Here is a 21,019-nt window from a genome sequence, read left to right as displayed (position 1 = left end):
CTACTGAGTCATCCCTCTGCATCCAGCCCATTGCTAATCCACCTCGTGCTGTTCCCTTCACAAGGGTTGCTCACTCTTCCTCCCCACATCCACCCCAGCAGTCCGTGCCTTCAGCATCTTCACCGTCAGTCGCCCCTGTTGCCCCCTCTCCGAATTTTCGCTCTCCTTCCTCTGGAGTCTGCATTTTTTAAGGTGCTGCCTGCCCCTTTCCCCTACCTGCTGTTTATCTGAGGGCATCCCTCAGATGTCCTCCCAAGCTTCTGGCCTTTATTTTCCCTCCCACGAAATTCGCTGCCTTATCCTCATCCTTACAGTCACTGAGGGACAGTAGGGATGGGCCTGGCAACCTTCTCCTTCACGGGAAATATATTTCCCTCTGTGGTTTCTGCTTTTGTTTCCCTGCTCTGCTCCGGGAGCCAAAGTCCTGAGACATCCTCCCGGAGAGGAGGCAGCCCCAAAGGGGCTGATAGTTACGAAGCAGGAGGCTGCGTGAGTTTTTGCATCAGGGTCAGGAGCTCCTCCACGGGTCCATACCAGCCTCTTCGTGGTTCTTGTCTGAGCGCAGAGTGGAGGTAAAAGACGGGTGGGGAGCAGGGTACGGCTCATCCAAAGACCTTCTTTCAGAGGTGTGTCAGCACAGCCTGTGTTGCCACGATGTCAGATGGCACCCAAGTAAAAGGGAGAGTTATAGAAAAAAAAAATAAAAAAAAAAAAAAGAAAAATGTGTTGAAGTGGCAACAAACGATTCAGCCAGCAACAACCTTTTAGCAACTATCCCGGCACCGGCCATTCAGCCGGTCGCTTTTGCTGCCATTTTTATTAGCCACATAGGATGGAGGTTATACGACCCTATCCGGGTTACATTGTTAAACCAGGAAAAGATACGACAGCAAAACAGTTTTTCTGTGGCTTAATTAAATGGCCTTGATCCAAACCCCACTGAAGTCAATAAGGAGCCTTGCCGCTGCCCTTAACGACTTTGCATGACTGAATACTCCCAGCAGGGCTTTAATAGGGAAAAAAAGAGTGAGGTTCAAGCTGCAAAATACAAGATAGGCTCTGTACAGCAGGAAAGCTGCTGACGTGCTTCCATGGCATAGGTAGCTCACTGGTGGGAGAAAGGAGGCTCTGACCTGATGGGAGAGCCGCGGGGATCCGCATCTTTGTTTTCTCTCTGCGGACTCCAGGAGCCATTTGTGATTTCCATGAATAAAACATCTATTTTTTAATTATAAAATTAAATGCTGAAGCAAGTAGAAACACTTCCCCAGACTTCAGCAGGACGGCGATCTCCCCAGGAAGGGCTGGCACTGTGCAGGGCACACTGTTGCACACTCTGGCCTTGCCGTTGCTTCGCAGACTCCTTTCTGTAGATGCTTCTTGTTTATAAGTAAAAGTACTTAGATTAATGGCGCAAAAACAAACAGTCTAATGTTGTTACATTTTAAGGGCACATTAGCTTGAAAGAGCAGCCAAGTTTGTTGACTAAAACGATTTACACAACTCTAAGGCCACTAAACAACTATTTCTCAATGTCTCATCAGCTGCGCAGGGGAGCAGGAGCTAAAAATGCCACGGCTCAACAAACAGTTCTGTGTTCCCGCTGTTGATAAGCACATGATGTTTCTTTGTAAATACAAGGCTGTCAGGGGTTGCTTTAATTAAAAAAAAAAAAAAAAAAAAAAAAAGGCAACACCACAAACAAATAAATAACATGAATAATTTCTAGGCATGTACTGTCCTCTTTCCCTCCTTTCATTTCCCTCATATGACTCCATTAAAATATCCCCAGCAAATCCTCTGCACTATGCCCAGGATTCCCAAATTACCTCCAAACAGGCTTCTGCCTGGCCAAGAGGCAATCCCTAGTGTGGCTGATATAATGCTACAGCCCTTCGGTTGGCAGGGACAGGAATGCCCACGTGTCACCACTTACATGAAGGGATTGTCTAAAGTGCCCAGGTTGACTGAGAGATGCTGAACATCCTCCACCACCAAGGATTTGGAAGAAATTAAAGTTTTTTTTAGAAGTCCCCATCTAATGCCCATTGAAGGTGGACAATGATTAAGAGCTCGGTCAGGATTTCTACTCTGCCCATCAAAGGCGAGTGCCCAGGTGGCTCACCAAGGAAGCCGGATAAAGAGGAGATGTTTTTTAACAAAGCAGGCGAGGGAGGTGTAAGACAAGCAGATGGAAACTGAATTCAGAAAAAAACATTGTGCTAACAGGCATCTAATAGCGAGAGCAATCAATCAAGGAGCTCATTACCAAGGGACACTGTGCAATCCCCATTTCTTGATGTCTTTACGTTGATAGACTGGCAAAACTGTCCTAACGGGACACTATTCAACCAAAAGGTGTTGTGCTTGAGTTTAGGACCTGGAGGATAAAATTAAAAGCCTTCCACTCTACAAAGGTCAAGCAAGGTGAGCACAAAGGATTTTAAAACATTGAAGACTATGAATGGAGTCATTGAAATGCCTCAAAAACTTTTCATCTCTGTCAAAAATGTAGGAGAAGCGGGATAGGAGAGCATGTTTTGCAGCAGGCAGGGAAAATACCAAGAGGTATTATACCAAGAGGCACAGCTCCATCTGGTTTGGTAATTTCTTTGGCCATGGCTGCCAAACAACAAAGACATCCTCACTGGTGTGTTGACTCCAGCAGGTCTAGTGAGGCACGAGCCCTGCCAGCTTTCACAGCTACAGAAGGAGATGAGAACCACTGTTTAATGTCATCCAGTCACATAAAACATAAATATGTCCTGGCGGAGGTATGCAAAGTACTCGCCTTACTTCCTCTGCTACGCCAGCTCAGAATGTGTTGTGCTGCTGCAGTAAAAATGGTCAAACTACTGACTGTCAGATCTGGGGCGTACCTCTCCTATCTTACACTGTCTGTCTTTTCCCTTGGATTTCCATCTGTTCTCTGCAGGGAGCAAGAAAGCCTCACTGTAAGTAGACAGACGTCTCGCAAACTCGGTTCTCACTCGGGTCCTACATCCTTACTGCGCGTATTCGTTAACACAGCTCTGTTCTGCCACACAAAGACGTCTGGTCTTCTGCCTGTGATACGGTTATTTGCCAGAAATGATTTCAAATAGAGCAGGCAGCGAGCCTGTCACTTCGTTTTCTGATAATTTTGTTCTGTCACCCTGAGCCAAAATGATAACATCGGTGCTCAAACAGCTCCTACACAGATGCTGTCTGAGACCCCTTCTCCTCCCGGAGGCTTGCTGACCAGCACAAGACGGAGCAGGAAAACACCGCTTTGAGAGACATTTGGCAGTGTCTCTGGGATGCAGGGATAAGGCCATGCGCTGAGCTCTTTTTACATAAACACCAATAGGGGATAAGTCAGAACTCTTGAAATCGGTATGTCACCTTATTTCAACATCCAGCTAAAGTTTGATGTGAAAGTTCAGTCAGAGCTGTATCTGGCCCCGTGATTTATAGTGTTTACTGAACTGGGGAGCCAGCATGATAGTAAAATATCCCAGATATCTCTTTAATCTGCATAGTTTATATCCAAAATCATATTTAACTGCTGAAGGATGGGGAGGAGGGAGAGTCACGTTTTGGACTGTGTTTTATGCTGTGCTAGAGGAGAGGAGAGGAGAGGAGAGGAGAGGAGAGGAGAGGAGAGGAGAGGAGAGGAGAGGAGAGGAGAGGAGAGGAGAGGAGAGGAGAGGAGAGGAGAGGAGAGGAGAGGAGAGGAGAGGAGAGGAGAGGAGAGGAGAGGAGAGGAGAGGAGAGGAGACACATCCATGGGGGAGGGCAGAAGCCTTGGGATTTCCCCCCAGATGTGTGCCACAGGGCAGGAGGCTCAAATGAGAAAGGCATGGGCCAAGCTTGGCACATGAAGCAGCTCAAATGACTGCCCCTCCCTGGGAGCGAACAAACCTCAGCAATTCAGTAATCCTCCCCCTGGGACATGTAGCTATGCATCTGGATTTTTAAACACCATTTTTTTACATTCTTTATAATATAAACACATGTATGCACATAAAACTCGAGAGACCTTTTCTTGAAGATGTTTAAATATGGTTGGGAAGCTGTCCCGCTTCCCTGCCGGCAGGGCCCCGACATGGCTCTCATGTCCAGATGATGGCCCTGACATGGCTGTCGTGTCCTTCCTTTCTCCACCGATGTCTTCAAGAGACAGTGGAGGTTTTGTGCTTGCTGCAGTCCCTCAGGATCTGCTGAGGCAAGGGATGAACCTCCACAGGATACACTGGACGAGGTGTGTCCATGCTGACCCCATGGCAGGAGCTCTGCCATGTCAGGGAGCTGCGTGAAGAGGGAGGCCTGCCACCCATTGGTGCCATGTCAGGAGCGGCAGGACCCCAAAGTGCCACAGGTCCCAGCACAAAGCTGCTGCGGGGGGCACAGGCACGACACAACACCTGGCCCAACACCGAGCCCACCCACAAGTGCAGCATTGGCTTGTTGAGATGGTGACAGGACCGAACGAGGCCCATGGCTTCTCCAGGACACCATGACCAAGGCAAGGTCCGACGGTCCTCCCTGAAAAGCCGGCATTTCCCGACTTTTTAGTCCTAAAAACACTCATCACCGGACACTCGAGGAGGCAGACCCGAGTGATTAAACCAGCAGGAAAATGCCAGAGAGGAGATGATTTCACTGCACTACTGAAAGCACATTTCGGCAGATAAGCCTAGCAACAGGGGCCCTGTCTCCAGGCTGGCTCCCAGCAAGGAGCTCCTGCTGCAGCTCCCTGTCAGCCCACCGCACTGCTGCGGGTGAGTGAATGAATGAAGAAATAAATAACCTATCGCAGCCTTCGTGCAATAAGCCGAATATTAGCACATGGCTCTCAAGACGACCTTTATCGAAGGAAGCAGCATTTACAGGGGAGAAAAATTATCTAAAAATAAACGATTATCGCTCGTGTATACATAGAAATACCGAGGGCAAGATATGACTTTCTATAACATGAAATGACTCATTTTCCCCCTGAAGTTTTAGTGAGTGTCGAAGATATGCACTTCTAAGAGTGAATCACTCCAAATGGCCACTGGGTGACTGGCTGGGATTGAACTAATCTTGGGGAGGAGAGCTGACGTAAGAGCCATGGGACTGGGAATGCACGGGCTATTTGCAGGGCAAGGATGGCAGGCATTAGCACTCAGTTGTCACTAGTAAATCTTAGATTGCTTTGACAGGTGGCAGATTGCAAGACGTGAACGGCTACAGCTTCCAGGGGAACACTCTTTTCATGGAAAGTGGGATGAGGCCAAGGGAACAGCCCGTATTTCTTTTTTATGTGTGTGCGCAAACACACACACACGTGTATATATAGCTGTAAAAAATAAAGCGTATCTTTTATGGATAAGTAAACTAACTTGAACCCTCGTTTATATTTGCTAGCTAAACCCAGGAGTAAGAGCTCAAGCCTTCTGGAAGCAAAGCTCAATTGCCAGCCTCCAGAACAAGCCAAAAAAAAAAGTTATGGTGAGTTATCTACAAGCCTCATTAAGCACGAGAGAATCCAATGGCTCCCCAGATATTCGTGGGAGAGCGTGAGGCTGGATTCAAACCACTCCTGGGACAAGCACTGACCAGATTGTGGTGCCTGAAGTGTTTTCCAGCCACCCCTGTGAGTATACCTTACATACACATAAATATCAGCTTCGTGTTGGATCCATGTCCAGAGGAGGGAAGTGAAAGAGAAGCAAGCCATGCCTTTTCAGACGAGCTCATGGCTTTTAGCAGTCTCCCTTCACACACTGCTTACAGCAGCCTGGCTGATAGGGAAAGAAAGATCCCAAGAAAGCCCTGCCATCCGGAGGAACTCAGCCGCCTCCATAAGCAATGTAAGCACAGCTGTGCTTTGCAGTAGCAAATGCCAGCCATGCAACTGATCGCACAGTTAAAACAGGCTGCAGCAGCAATGCACCAATGCTGTGTAAATGGCTGGACGTGCAAGCTCATGTCATACTGCCAGCTACTTGTAGCCCCCTGCCTGATGGATGTGTGGGTGGCTTATACCTGGTGAATGCAGTCGCTGAGCTGGGCTCTCACACACACTTTGCACCTTGCTAAGGAACTGCCTGGTATGGCTGTGTCTTCTGTTCTCCAGCCCCATGGAGAGCAGCCAACACGGCTTGCCCTGCATTTCATAGGGATGTTTGTGGAAACAAGTGACACTGGGGTACAAGTTTTGCTGTGGGCTATAAGAAAACATGAAAATCAAGCCAAACTGATTCAAGCCAAACTTGTTACGAGTGAATGTTTCCTCAGAGGACAGAGCTGTCAAGCAGAAGGTCTCTTGGAGAACAGGAGAAACCTCTTTTGACTCACACCATCTGCCAGAAAGGATGAAATACTGGAAGGAGTTTGAGAATGACATGCGGGTATTCCCAGCACTGCCATGGTGATTTTGTGTGACCTAGGTGCAGTGGTTTGGCCCCTCTGTGAACCATAAGCTTTGCCTGCCCTCCCAAGGCAGAGATGACAGGAATGCCTGTGGTTTCACCCCCTCCTAGCACACCAGACAGGTAGGGATTTTAAGCCGATGAATTATTTGCTGCAAACATTCTTTTCCACTTTGCTAATTGTTCCCATACCCGCTTGGGCGGCTGTAAATGTGTTTGTGATTACTGCAGAAGAGAGGGATGCAGCTGTGCTCCAGCCCCATGCAAACCCTTCACACCACGAGGCTGCAGTCAGCCCCTGTCCCACAGCACAGAGCTGTGCAGCTGCACATCCACAGCCAGCTGCTGCTGCAGGGAAAGGGCCAGCCTCGCTAACGAGCCTCACACGGGAGCACAACAGGAGGGCAAACCACTCGTTTTTTTTGCTGACATGGAGTTATTCAGTTGCACTTCCCAGTCCCATGGTACCTCGTAGCCAAAGCCACAAAGAAACCCCAAACTAACCTGATGAACTGTTCCAAATACTGGTATGTTTTCATTTCCCCTTCCTGAAAACAGTCATATAAAAATCACATGAAGCCCTCTAGCCTCAAGAAAGTGGAGCCCTCAACAGCGAGTAACTCATGGTTTCTAAAGAAGTGAAAGTTTCTGGGTTCTTTGGGGAAGAATTTCACCAGCTCTGCTCTTACTGTGATGCGGCTTATCTAGAGGGAAAGATACTGTACACAGATACAGACAAACTGGTTTCCAACCCCAAATCTGTGATTCCAGACCAAGTGGGTAAGTGTTAACTGCAGTTTCCATCCTTCAGCAGAGGACATTCAGAGGACTGTCGTACCAATGGGTGAGGAGACTACAGAAACCACACAGACAAGACCTAAAACCTTCATATGTGAGGCTAGGGTCTTCAGCGTGACATGTTTATTTAACACGGAGCCAGGTTTGCTGTCTTACAGCATGCAATAGTTGATACCTGAAGGACAGACTCTGGCATGAGCAATTTTGGTTAAGTATATTCTATTTTCAATGCCTGAGATTCTCCTCTGGAGAATAATTAACCATGCGATATATGGTCTTAAACAGCCAGGAAAGAGATTGAAAATACAGAAAATTGAAAGGAAATTATTTCAAACCAGAGTGCTTTGACTCTGGAAACTAAGTTATAAATGCTTTTGAGAACCTGCATTTATTACTTGCAATAAATAACTTTTCTTCCAAACACGCCTTTGTGTGAGAGACAGATTAGCAGTGCAAGTGGAGCATATTTCTGCTGTGCAGAAGTTACTTATTTTAGAATAATGGACGTCACAAATTGGCCCTGCATAGCAACACTCATTGGAAAAAGATCACAGCTCCACTTAACACAAAAGTGCAATCTTGAAGCCCATTGAAACTGAAGTGTCTTCACAGGGCAAGCACTGAAGTAGCGCCTCGTTTGCGTAAAGCTGGACAATTGCTCCTCTTCCGTACACAAAAACCTGCTTAGATATCTGCTGTGCAGGGGGAAAGGCTCCTTAATCACATTACAGAAAATGAACATCCCAAGGTTAAGTCCTGGTGCTGCGGAGTACATCGGTGCTTTATAAAGTCATCTGAACAGGATTTATACCCACAGATCTCCACGCTGCAGTGAACATCCGGAGCTTACCTTCAAACTGGGGGGGGGATGCTTCTTCCTTGTAGGAAAAGCAGTTCTGAAAAACAAATTTAGAATCATAAGGTCTGATTCTGCACCACATTAAGCCTGTTTTACAGTTGTGTCACTGCAGTGAAAATCAATGGAGTGACCCACTGGTGAAAAACACCACAAAGTAATGATGAGAATTAGCCCAAGCTCTTTGGAAGGCAGTTCATGTAGCCATTCCCTCAGGTTCTCTCCAAGTCCATTATGGTCGCTGTGGTGTGGCAAGTGCATGTAGGAAAAAAAGGCCGTGAGATGGCAAACCCATCCACCCTTGTTCGCCTGTTTTATGGCATTCCTGTCTTTCTGCCTTTGCATCATAACTCTGCTTTCCTTCAAGGAAAAGAAAACGATCAGACCTAGATTTATGCTCGCTAAGTGAGCTTGCTTTCCTTGCAGGTTTTTATTTTTTTTTTTCTGCGAGAAGCAATTACACCTGGATTTGTTCCACTGCTTCTTGCCATCCTGGCAGGAAAGCCGGGAGCACGGGCCATAAGTGAGCGCAAGGAATAAGTGGGAGCAGGGGACGGCTGCTGATTTACAGCGGCGGAGGCTCTGTCTCACGAGGCTGGCTATCAGGCGTGGCACTTCATTTCTGGAGCCTCCACTGACAGACGTGGAAAAAGTGCTCAAAATACTGCAGACCCTCTCAAAGTCACCTTGAAAGCGTGTGAGCAAAAAGGGGGCAGCTCCTCCGCTGCCACATGTCCATCCCAGCGCCCGCTGCTCCCTCCCAGCTCCTCTGGGATGCCCTGCTTGGGGCTGGATCCAGCTCCACCAAAAAATTCATCCCAAAATTTGTTACGGGCTTGGGCACAACAATCCCGAGCAGCAGGAGGGCAAGTTAGGTGCTGGGACTCTGCTTGGTGCCACCAGGCCCAGCTGGCTGTGGAGGAGGCTGGCATGAGAGCTGGCAGCAGAGAATTGCACGAGCTGGGAGCAAAGGAAAGCCTTGATCAGCACAGAATTGCTTAAAAGAGGGGGTCACTCCTGGGGCCATGGCCCTGCAGAACTGCGAGGGGAAAGGAGACGGGACAACCAAGCAAAATTGTGGGGAAGGGGCAGGGCAAAGACCAGGACAAAGCACTCTACGGACCCACAGCCCTGTGTTTGAGGGCCATGCCCATGCTGGAACAGCTGTGGGGCAGGGGCACGGGGCTTTTCCCTTAGATTAATGACTGATTCAGAGGCCACGCAGCTGTCGTACTATGCGCCCTGTTCCCATTTTAATTTTAGCAGCCTCACATACCTCCTGGGCTACTTACAAGGTTAGAAACGGGGGATTTCCAAGGGGAAGCTGCGGGCAGCCAGCCTGGCACAAGCCCTTTGCTCTGGAGATGGCACAGCTACTTGGACATCAGCAGCTGGAAGACAAATTAAGGCTCTGCGAGGCGGCTGCGTGTCACCCGCATGGGGCTTCTGGTTTGGTGTTGCTGTCCTTGGAGGTAAAGATGGGGAGCCATGACTTCTAGGAAAACGGCAAAGCACGAAGATTAACTGCAGGAATTCACTCAGAGACAAAGTAATGAGGTAGGGAGGAAACTGTGCCTGCAGGACTCCCCTGTTAATCTGCGGCTGGATGAATTGCTCCTGACAGCATGCTTGGCTTGTCCGCTGGCAGCGCGGTGGGCTGGAGTTTTTCCGCAGTGCCCAACCAAGTACGAGATCCATCGTTAGCTTGGGGGGACACGGGGATGGATAAGGGAAAGATATAAATAAGGGACGTGCCGGGAATGGAACAAGGTAAAAAGTTGGCTTAGTCAGTGTCGTAGCTAGAGGGAAATACAGGTAAACATGGCTTGCCCATTTCTAATTCAGACACTTCCTTCCTTCACACACGAGGAAGCAGCCAGAGGAGTGAGTTTGCCCACCTCCTTCCTTACCATCAAGCCACACTGTATTATATTTAGTTGAACAGTCAACAGCAGCACTGACCTTTAAAGCACTATACGATCCTTTGTAACCCTCTTGTTTAATACAAGAGCCCTCTATCCTAGCGACAGGCAGCTGGAGACACCGAGGCTGTGTCTGTAGCAGTGCATCAGACGTGCCCAGGTCTGTCCTCTGGCACTGAGGCTGGCCGGGATGGGATGTTCCACGTCCAGGCTATTGAACTTTCTTCTCTGTCAAACCAAGGCAGTTTCATCTCAAATGCCTATCGGGAATGGTGTCCAGGCCCCACTGGCTTCCAAGCCATGCCTGGGGAACATCTGAAGGACCACAGGCGTGCTTCAGACATCCTAACAATTTCAGAGCACAGATGACTCAGCCGTAATGTCTGGGAATGTGCCCTGGCACCACGTAATTGTGCAGCAGAGAAGTAGCTCGAGGTGCCGGAGCACTGCAACTCCATCTAAAGCCAGGGGACAGTCTGGCAGCCCATGGCAGCCCGTGGCAGCCAACCCTTCCGCGGTCAGAGCTGAGCACCAGCACCCATGGCACTGAGAGCACAGCAGCTTTCTAAAGCCTCTTTGTTGCGACCGAGCCATTCAGGCTACAGAAGATGCGTCAGCATCACCACCCCAGAGCACGTCTCCTATCTCCTACTAGAGAGTGATGTGGATCATTTCTCTCTTCCCCATGGCACCCTGTGTAGATGCAGCTGCAGAGGAGCCTGGAAGCATCCTCTTAAGAGCCCTCTGCCTTTTGCCCCAGCTTTCTGGACAGTCTTCTCCTGTGGCTGAGTCGTGGAACCAGCACTGAGCTTCATGACACCAATGACAGCATGAAGTTTGCTAATTAACGACAGGAACACCAGTCTGCTTGCACGGAGCTGGCCACATGCCGTGCATTTTTAACATCACTTAGTAAACAGCGGTGATGAAACGCAATAAAGCATGCCAAATGTGTAGCACTGATGCGATGCCCAGATAGGCTGGGGTGGCCTCTAGCAGGCCGGGGAGAGGGTGAGCTCCTTTTCTTTGCCATCACAATAACCCAGCAGTCCAACTAGAATCGTATCTGCAAGATCTCAGAACTAAGCAGGATGTCCTGTTCATAAATCAAATCCCAGCAGACCTCTCCCTCGACAGGCTTTTCCCTTCCTGGACTAGACTTTCTGGAAACTTAAGGTTTAAGGTTTTAATCCTGCGAACATTTGTACACATGTTTTCCTACCTAGAGGCCCCATTATTCGAGCTGAATGTATGCACAAACGTTGGCAGCACGGGCCCATGCTTAGGAAGCGGTTCTGTAACGCTTCTGTTCACCAACTTGCCGACTTCTAAATACGTATCTGTGTTTTTCCACATGACCTCATCACTCTGGGGCACAACGAGAAGCGTATACACCCACCGAGTGACATTACAATCAGCTGTCTTAGCAGCCTTGCCCTACACAAGATTTGGGATGTGCCCGATGGAGTACCTCAGATATTGCTCAAGTCGGCTGCACTTCCCTCCCTATTATTTAAGCAATAATAGCTGATGGGGAGGGTATTTCCTGAGTCATCTGGAGAAAATGAGGTCTCTGCTGTAGGCCCATAATTCCGCTAGGAAAGCATGGCCAGGAAGCCAGTCCCCACCCTGTCCCCCCTACGCTGGGACCGTGGCTGCGAAAGCAAGCCAGCACGGGCGGCTCGGTTTGGGATTTTCAGGTATACAACAAAATACTTCAAGAATACACCAGCTTTTTCCCCAGAGACCTATTTCTAAGGTTTGCAGAGTGGCTGGTGACACAGAAGGCCCTTCTACTTCCAAAGGGAAATTTTGCCCCAGAGGGCCAATGACTTGCGGGATGCCAGGCTGGAAAGGGGTGGGTGTACAGTGGGGAAATAGACAGTGATGTATGGATTGCTGCCGCATATCGTGCAGTGATGGCTGGGGTTATACAAGCCACAGAGGGAGGCTTCACAAGCAGCAGGAGATGCATTTGGGAACTCTCTGCTCTGTATAGGGACAAAGCAACAGGTCCAGCTACACGCTCGGAGCAGCCGCAGTGGCAGGGAGCAGCTCGTTAAGCTGGGTTTGGGGCTACAGTGAATTCCCGGAAAGCTGCACGGCAATCAGAGCACACAGGGGAATCTGGCCACTGTTACTTTATAACAGCATTTTTCTGGCTGGTATGCTCACTGCTCTGCATAGAGCCTTTTTTATTTTTATGTTTATTTTTATTAATATCATTAAGATAGCAGGACTTGCCCTTCTCAGCAGTTATATAACTATGTAGATACATACATAGGTATATATAGACACCTATATAGTTATATAATTCCTTTTTTTTTTTTTTCCCTAACAGAGAAATATGAAAACATCCCAGGGATTTTAAAAGCCATGGATTCAAACCTGGAAAAACTCCAGCACTGGAGTTTTTGGTGGGGAGAGATTTGGAGCCTTACTGACGACGATAACTGTGAAAAGAAGAAAATGTGTTTTGGATCTGTACCTGTCTGACTACAAAGGCATGACCATGCCAGCAGCCTGCAGCTCTCACGGCCACAGCGGAGCGATGCATTCACAGGCTGGGTCAGATTGATGTGCAGTATTTGGAGCCACGGGGTATTCTCTACAATTACTCCTTGCTGCTGCAAATTAGCACGCTCCTCACTTTAACGGGGAGCTGTTGCCGTCAGCTGAGGCGGGATCTGCAAAGGTTCCTGTGGGTGTAGTAACACCAGGACTAACAGGCTCTGGTTTCACAATACAAAGCCACCGGCAGCTATGCTGGCTCGGGTAATCAACATAATCCTCCCTTCTTGTCCGGTGTCATTCCCTCGCCCTACGTAGCACCACTGCCTGTGGGGCCAAGTTTTGGACCGGTTTAGGCAATGGGTTCGGCAGAGAAGTAATTAAAACATGAAAACACAACATCCTTGGGTTTTGACCCAGCTCGGGTGTCCCAGCTGTCTGACAGCAGTGGACAAAGGCAGTGTGAGGCAGAGGCAGAGAGCTGAGGACACCAACAGCTGAAGCCCACAGGGCTGATGAAGACATGGCAGGGCAAAAACACAGCCAGGCTGAGCAACCCCGGCCCTCCAGGCACAGGGCAACTCTATTTGATGCTTCTGCTGCCTGCACTTCCAGCCGACAGCTTCTTGTGTTTCAGGGATTTCCTGAGCCAGCTGTGAGGCCTACAACCTGTCTGGTGATGCTCTAGTGGATTTTTCTCCACAGACTTGTCCAGCCTCCTCCTGGATCCATATAAGCTCCCTTATCACCTGCAATGCCACAAGTGAGCTGGATCTTTTGAGCTTCATTAACATCTACAAGCCCAAAAAGGGGAGAGCTGCTCCACCACCAGACCATGGGATGGGGCCATGCAGCTGTGGGATGGGGGAGGCCCACAGGCCAGGAGCGAGTGCCTCCTGGCAAGCCTCACCGAGGCCCTTCTTGGGGCAATATGGCACAGAACAGGGGTCCAGAGCAATGGGAGGGGGTGTTATGGGGCAGGAGAAACACTGCAGTGTCCTCTCCTGCCAAAGAATGGGGTGGTGGCCAAGGAACACGTGGCAAAGGCCAAGGGAAGTACTCGTGCTTCAGAGCACAGGTGACAGCAAACAGGAGAGCTCAGGATGAAAGTGCCCCAAACCCTCCCAAATATACCCATTCCCCAGATCTTCAGCATCTTTCCTGAGTGTGTCTGGTGGTGTACACAGCTGGAGAGGGCATTTTGGCTTAGGGGTTGTGATTTTGGCTGGTACAGCTGCTGCAGAGTGAAAAGGACCTGTCTGCAGGAAACACCATTCTAGCTGTTTCTTTAGAGCTGATTGCTTGCACATTTGGGGCAGGAATGTCTGGATTATTGCTGATAAGAGTTACGGCAGTGTGTTGGGATATAATCTCCTGGAAGTCTCCTGATGTCTTGCACATGCCACTCAGAAGAAAATCCTGGCACTTCACGTTCCCACCCTACCAAAACACCAAATCCTCTCACATGACAAAAGTGACAGCTTTTTTATAATCACTTTGCTTTGTCTCTCTTTATTTTAAATTGCATACACACCACAGAGTGGCTGAAACCCGTGGCGTACAAATCAGTTGAAATTGAGTCACTGGGCCTGGGAGAAGCAAACAGACGTCATCGTAAAGAGAGCAAAGCCCCGCTTGGAGCCCCGTCACCCTGCTGAGTTGCAAGGTTAAGGAAACACATAAAATTGTAATGAATGAAACAACCATTAAACATTTTGCTAATACTCGGAGAAATGTTGCCAAAAAGACAAACTAGCTAGCAGACTAACATTTACATTATAAAATGTAAATTCACAGTGTTAACTTTATCTGGAATGAATAAACAAATATTTTAAGCAAGAAAAAAAAAAAAGGAAAAAAAAAAAGTACATACTTTCAGCAAACGTCATCTTCTTACACTGGGGAAATTCTTGTCATGCTTAACCCAAGCGTGACACAACATCTTGTAGCAGTTATCCATTACTGAAGTTTATCTGGGCTTGCTGATAGCCCGGCATTCCTGTAGCACGTAAAGGAATGTGCATTTCATCCCATCTAACTTGTGCACCACACTTATTTATTCCACCCACTGCTTTCGGAGGTTCAACGCCCTGTATGCTCAGCATAAACCAAGAAACACTTGGGTGCTTTGAATGACTCACTTGGGGCTCCATTCAGTCTTTGGAGAGCTGACAAATCTACCAACTCATTTAGATGCCTGAAGTAGGGAAGGATGACTTTTTTATCCATCTCAGGAGCTGAGGGTTTGGTTCCCAGCATGGTTTCACCAAAGGGAAAGGCACTGTAAATGACTTCTCAAATCTTCCAAAAGATGGCTTGGAAATAAGTTGGGGTTTCTTTTGAATCTGCGAATCTGTGCTTCCCCACAAGCTCTCCAGGACTGCTGGAGAGTGTGTCCTGTGATGAAAATTAAGGCAAGAAAGGGGAGGTGGTGACAGAGAAGGACAAAGCCTCTCATTCGGGGAATCATAACACAATACCGTGCCCTGATTTTATGGACACAGGGAAGGGCAGAAGAAGTCTTTTCTAAGAGCACCTTCATGGACTGTCAGGAGTGTGCCAGGGCCCCTAGCTGCTTCTCTGGCGGGGACACCCTGTCTTGGAGTGATATGGGCCACAGGGGAAGGTTTTACTGGCAAAACTATCCTGTGTACTGAAGATATGGTGACACCACTGATCTGACCTTCAGAGGTCCTCTTCAGGGCATCTGTAAGACGCCTAAGGAGAAGCCTTTTGCTAGACCAAATTAAAATTAAAATTGCCTGCGCAAGCGAACCACTGGCAGGCTTGGGACTCAGTTTTAAGTGTAAATATTGCTGGAACAGGCATGATTCAATGATAAAGGGTTGATCTGTTCTGCCTCAGGTTACACTTAGGCATCCTGTGTCTCTCCTAGTGACGTGGAGAAGGGATAAGTCTTCCCACTTCACACAATTCCTTCTGTTGGGAATAGCAGCTAAAAAGCAGTGTTTATCCTCAAAGCAAAGCACACTGTTACTAAAGCTCAGCTGCAGGAGAACCTGAAGTCTTTTGCCTTATACCTTTTCCTGCCATTTAAATATGTTGGTGAATAAGTCAAATGTATGCATGGGAAGCAACGAGGAGAAAGGGACTGGAATAGAGACGACTACAAACCATGCTATACTCTTCACTTCAGATTCACATTTCCTAGGCACAGCATGTAATTTTTGTGCTGCCTCTAGACATAAGGATAACTGCTCTTCAGGAACTACTTTGTGTGTTAAACAAATATGACATTTACGGATTGTTTTCTCTCACTATTTATTTGCTGTGTCCTGAGCTAATGACCTTAAAAATTGATCTCTCTTATGGCATTAGTGTTAGGCGATTTCCAAAAAGCATGAAATTGCAATAAACTGTCAAGTTTGCACAGGTGCATTAGAGATTAAGAGATCAGCCACAGAGCCATTAAGATCTATGGCAAAACGCCCAATGGGACCAAGATCAAACCTTCAGAGTGTTTTTAAAAATGTCATCATTAGTGGAGAGATTCCTTGCCTGGCAATCCCAGGAGCTCAATACAATGCTGGATGTTAACCGTACCCTTCTGCGCTACTCCTCTGAGATGGCAGCTGCTGAAATTTCTTATTCATTTCAAAACAGATGAAGCAAATATTAGTTCTGCTGGAGCAAAGATCAGGGGAACGTCCCTGCTGAAATGCTGGTGTACACTACACAAGCTTTCAAATTCTTCCTAACCTGCAGGAAGAGGCTTTTTCTTTATGCAGGTGCAAGAAGCCCACTTCCACCCCTTAGCAGGGATGTATTTAAAAAAAAAAAAAAAAAAACAATAAAAAATTCTACGGAGCCAGTTTTTGTGACAAATCACAAAGGCCATCAAAAGGTGGCTTTGAGATCTGTCTTCTCTGCAGCTACACAAGTTTTGTTCTTACCCCACCAGCTTTCCACACGGAGGGACTCTGCCTGGGAAACTTCTGCTAGATGGTGTGGCCAAAGGCAAAGGTCTCCCAAGCTCCCTGCCTTCACAGAGAAGGAGTGGAAAGAAATCAATTTGGTGTTCAAAGTCTCGCACTGCTCTCCCTGATCTTTTCCTAGAGAGACAGATAAGTTTCATTTTAACTGCCAGGGAAAGAGCTCTAGAGCATCTCAGCCCAAAGAGCCACCAGATGTGCTCCAGGCAAACACAGGCAAATGCAGAAACATTGGTGCTGCAGGAATGCAGGTGGAGATCTGCTTAGCAATGCTCACGTGTGGGGTTGACTCTGCATACATGATAGATACGGTGTAGAGCATTCGCAATGGCTTGGGAGTGCCTTTCCATGATGCTCATCTGAAAAATAACATCATCGACACTGTGAGGTTATGTTTTGCTTCAGTTCTATACCTGCAAACTCCCATGTCTGCATGTCTGTCCTTTTGTGCTCTTGCTTTTGCTCCATATTGTGAGTCTTACCCCACAGATGCAAACAGAGAAATAAAAAAACCCTACTCCAATTTATTTTTTTATTATTTTTTTTTACAAATTTTGCACATTGCTTTTCCTAAAAGAAAACCTGGGACCTTCATGGAAACCTGTACCCCATATAATAGTGCTAGGCATGTACTTTCAGTTACTTCTGCCAATGTATTTTAAGATAGAAAAGCAGAGCAGGAGGAGGGAAATGACTGGATCTGAGGGAACACATGCGTAGCGAGCTGAGTCACCCCTGAATCCAGCCAGCTGCCTGCAGACAGCTCCTCCGCTGCTCAATTACAAATTAGTTCTGGCCTTGTGCAGAAAATCTGTTAAACAATGCATAAATGGTGCTAATTTGGTAACGTTTTATTGGCACTGATCTCGTCCTCACCCCCTCCCAGTGTGGCTCAGGCACCCAAAGCCCTGCAATCAATAGCATCATCTGCATGATACTGAAGGTACTTTCTGCTTGCCTTTTCACAGAAGTCCAAATCAGACGAGCATTAGGTCTAGTGCTGCTGACAACAGACATATTCCCGTAGCCACAGCAGTTTTCAGCCTTTTTTTCAATACAAAGGCCTCTCTGCATTTTTAGTGCTTAATCCCTGTAAGGGGAAAGAGGGCAGGCTAGGAGAAGGGGCCTGTCTTTGTGTAAAGGAGCAAAAAGGGCAAGACGTGGGAAAAGACTCCCACCTTCAGTCACGGGCACCTAGGAGACCTTCTGCCCTGTCCTTTTGCAGCTTTGGCTTTGGCTGCTACTCTGAACTCAAGGACAGTGAGATTTCCAGAGTGAAAAAACAACCCACACCCTGCTTGGTAGAAGAAGGACGGGAATCACAGCGAGCCCTTGGGGAGGGTGAGGGTAAATGGCACCTACCTGCCTGCCTCCCGTCCTCTCTGCAGGATTATCCACGGAGCTGACTGAGGCCATCAGCCCATCCTGGGCAGCTCCTGGTGCCCAGCTCAATAGTTCAAGGCAGACCAGGAGGCTTCATGCAGCACTCCAGTCACCGCCGCTGCTGTTTTCCTTTCTCAGCTCTGCTCTATCCCCTGCAGCAACTGCTCATTGCTGATGCAGGGAAGCAGAAGCACCAGCCTGCTTGGCTAAGACAGGATTCGCAGCCCTTCGGGGACAGCCTCTCTGCAGCTAACCCGCTGTCAGCTCGCTAGATACACCGTCCGAGCCACCAGCAGGCTCTGTGGTGTGGGGAAGTTGCCTCGTGAAATGAAGGAAGGACATTTTTTGAGACCCCACAAGTTGAAGGGGGCTGAGAGGGTAATCCTGGGCTTGGCTGAAGGTGTGGAGGTGCCACAACCTGCAGCCAGCATGATGCCACAGGCCCAACCAGCCTCTGTGGGCTTCCACTTCGCAGCAGGAACAAAGCACGTGGGACATTTCCCAGTTTCCAAGACACAGCCCAAAGCTTAGGTCACCCGCTTCTCAAGAATTGATTTTACTTTCCAAGGAAGCAGAGCCCTTCAAGAATGAATGGATTTAACAGTCAAAAAGCATCCGGCCCCGCAGCCCCTAGGGGAGGGAAGGGAGCCAGGCCTGGAGGATGAAGGAGCACAAACATGGACGTCCTCACAGTCCGGCCCGGGGACGACAGCGTGCCGGCACCACGGGTGAAGCAGCTGCAGGTGGTGGCTTCTGCTTCTGGTCGACAGCTCCCCCAGGGGCAGGCCCACCACCTAGCCCTGCCCCGAAGCACTGGTGATCTGCTTCGTCGTTCCCCGGGCTTTAATTTCCTTCCTCACTTGCTCCACAAACAGCATCTCCTTCTTTCTACGTCACTGTGCTTAAGGGTTGAATCCTTGGAAACTAGTTTCTTTTTTTCTCTTCCCCTCAGTGCCAGGACGACCTTCGCCCTTATGTCTTCCTTGGAAGCGTCCAGAAAGCCGTGCTTAATTCTTTGTTTCCTCCTCTCTCCTCATGTAGGCTCTTAGTGCTCTCCCATCTGGAGGGGCGAGGAGCACAGGAGCATGGAGTATTTCTCCCTCATGTAATTCATGGTGGCGAGAGCAGCAACACCAGCTTTAGCCCTCCCTGAAATGCAAGGCCTGCCCCTCTCAGTGGCCCCATCCTGCTTTCACAGCACGAGGCCCCAGAGCTCACACTGCCCAAATTCAGACCGCTGCTCCCCGAGCCAGGCAGGAGCAGAGCACCAGGGCCTTGTTTCTCCATGGACTCCTCTACAGCCTGGCAGGAGCAACATCTCCTGGGCTGGAAAGGTCTCACAGGACTTTGCAATGAGTCCTCTTAGCAGCCCTCACAGCCCTCAGTCACCTCACTTGTGGCCACCAAGTGAGATGATGGCCCCGTGGTGCCCACCAGCCCCTTCGGATACTTATCCCAGGGACTTCTGCAACCCACATAACAGCAGTCAGATTAAGGCACGAAGGAGGGGGAGTCACATGAAAAGAGAACAAAGCAGAAATGTAATTTGGAGGACCGAATCCTCCAGCATGCCCCCTCTGAAATTAGGAGTGCTCCTCCAGAAGCTCAGCTCCTCAGCTAATTCAGCCCACAGGAGGCCTGTGGCTGCACAGGGTACCAAATCCCGCTCTTCTGAGCCCCAAATGAGCACCCCAGCAGCTACACCCCACCTCATCCCGGAGGGCTGTGTCTCAGGCCCCAGCATTTCCTCAGCACCAGTGGAGCACGAGACCTATACCACCCTCTTGTGCCTAAGGAAACTAAAATGAAGACCTAAAACCATGATTTAATCACAGTACTTCAACAGAAAAGCTTGATTTGTGTAATAATGATATTTTTTTTCAGCATTCCAGCAGTGTCTTAGAAATGTTTTCCAGTCCCTCTGTGTTCTTCCTGTAGCAGCCTTACAAGCGAGCAGGTTTCCAGCAGTTTCACTGTGCCCCCATGCTCACAACCTGTCCCCGAAGCCGCCCCTCTCCCCAGGCCACTTACACCATTACTTTTAGCAGCTCAGCTTCTCAGCTGGCTTCACGATCCCCAGAGACGGTCTCAATTTTTTCTGACTGTGTCCCAGGTTGCCACTGGTGCTCACAAAATGACTCCCGTACCTTTTGGTCCCTTGCCATTTATAGCCAAGAGGGAACCTCCTTTCCCTCAGCTTCCTCGCCCAAGACCTGTCTGCATCTTGATTAGCTGCCTGGGCACCGGCAGGCCCTGGCTGTGTCTGACAAGCAATCTCCGAAGGTTTCCGGGGCAGTATTACACGCTGTCAGCAGTGTTAAGGCTGAATAGCTCAGCGGCTGCTCAGGGCTGTGCGGGACATCGTTGCTAGAGAGGCTTCCTGAAGGGGCTTCCTTACGGGAACCGGGGTGACTCATTGCTACTCAGCGCCTCTCCTTTCAGGGAGATTAAGTTTCTGCTGCAACAGGGCGGTAATGAAAATGAAAATCGCTCTGCGGGAATGACCCGTTACCGGAACAAAAAGAAGAGAAGCTCTACGTCTGGGAAGAGAAGCGATCGCTGTCGGTAGCTTCTCGTTACTGAACGATTTCCAAGCGCATGGAGGCCTCTGCTCTTCTTTGTGTCAGGCACGGTGCGAAGCTGCAGCTCCCCAAATGCAGCTGCACTCCTTCAGGCTGCAAAATGCAAAAACCCGGTCACAGGAGGGCACATAATTTTGTATGTGTGTGCTGGGGATCTTGCAAGCACTACGACACGCCTACACATGCAAATCGGAGGTAGTGTCCACAAAATGCAGGTTTGTAGGCAACGAGAGCTCCTCCACACAGCCCCCAATTCACGTTATATCTGATACCATTTTAAAAGGAGCAAACTCTTCTGGGGATGCACTCAGGCAAGTCTGAAACTGGACTGTTTTTACCTAGCTCCTCATAAGCCAAAGGAAACGTGGTGTAAGCTGCAAGGATGGCCACAGGCAGGCATGTGTCAGTGCCCCCGGTCAGAGCAAAGCCAGCCCAGCTGCGGGGACAGGAGTGAGGAGCATCTGCTCGCACGCCCTCCCCTCCATGCTCCGCTTGCTGCTGCTGCCGTCAGAGGCCTTGCTGCCTTTATCGCTCACGCTGGGCCCGCTTCCAAGCAGCAGGTCACAGCCACGCATTTGCAGCACGGCAGGAGTCCCTCGCCTCGTGCTGCAGGCCT

General features: G+C 49.0%; 1 protein-coding gene and 2 long non-coding RNA genes across 3 annotated transcripts in view; 1 reads left to right on the top strand and 2 right to left on the bottom strand.

The window, feature by feature from the left end:
- Nucleotides 1–7,192: 7,192 nt before the first annotated feature.
- LOC139999598 (uncharacterized) lies at nt 7,193–12,292 on the bottom strand. The gene is made up of 3 exons (XR_011805046.1): nt 10,015–12,292; nt 9,345–9,547; nt 7,193–8,092 (listed from the first exon to the last, which is right to left on the bottom strand). It is a non-coding gene; the product is annotated as an uncharacterized lncRNA (long non-coding RNA).
- Nucleotides 9,477–12,678, top strand: LOC113842111 (uncharacterized). The gene is made up of 2 exons (XR_011805047.1): nt 9,477–9,609; nt 12,316–12,678. It is a non-coding gene; the product is annotated as an uncharacterized lncRNA (long non-coding RNA).
- A 1,303-nt stretch (nt 12,679–13,981) lies between these two features.
- Nucleotides 13,982–21,019, bottom strand: part of HSF2BP (heat shock transcription factor 2 binding protein) — a 41,171-nt gene continuing 34,133 nt past the window's right edge. Inside the window, exons 8-10 of the transcript XR_005262366.2 lie at nt 17,801–20,496; nt 16,749–16,797; nt 13,982–14,139 (exon numbers count right to left, since the gene is read on the bottom strand). The gene's annotated coding sequence lies outside the window, so the exon portion shown is untranslated. The remainder of the gene's footprint in view (nt 14,140–16,748; nt 16,798–17,800; nt 20,497–21,019) is intronic.

The sequence above is a fragment of the Anas platyrhynchos genome, chromosome 1, assembly GCF_047663525.1.
Source record: "Anas platyrhynchos isolate ZD024472 breed Pekin duck chromosome 1, IASCAAS_PekinDuck_T2T, whole genome shotgun sequence".
NCBI lineage: Eukaryota > Metazoa > Chordata > Aves > Anseriformes > Anatidae > Anas > Anas platyrhynchos.
This window is presented reverse-complemented; position numbering and strand designations above follow the sequence as displayed.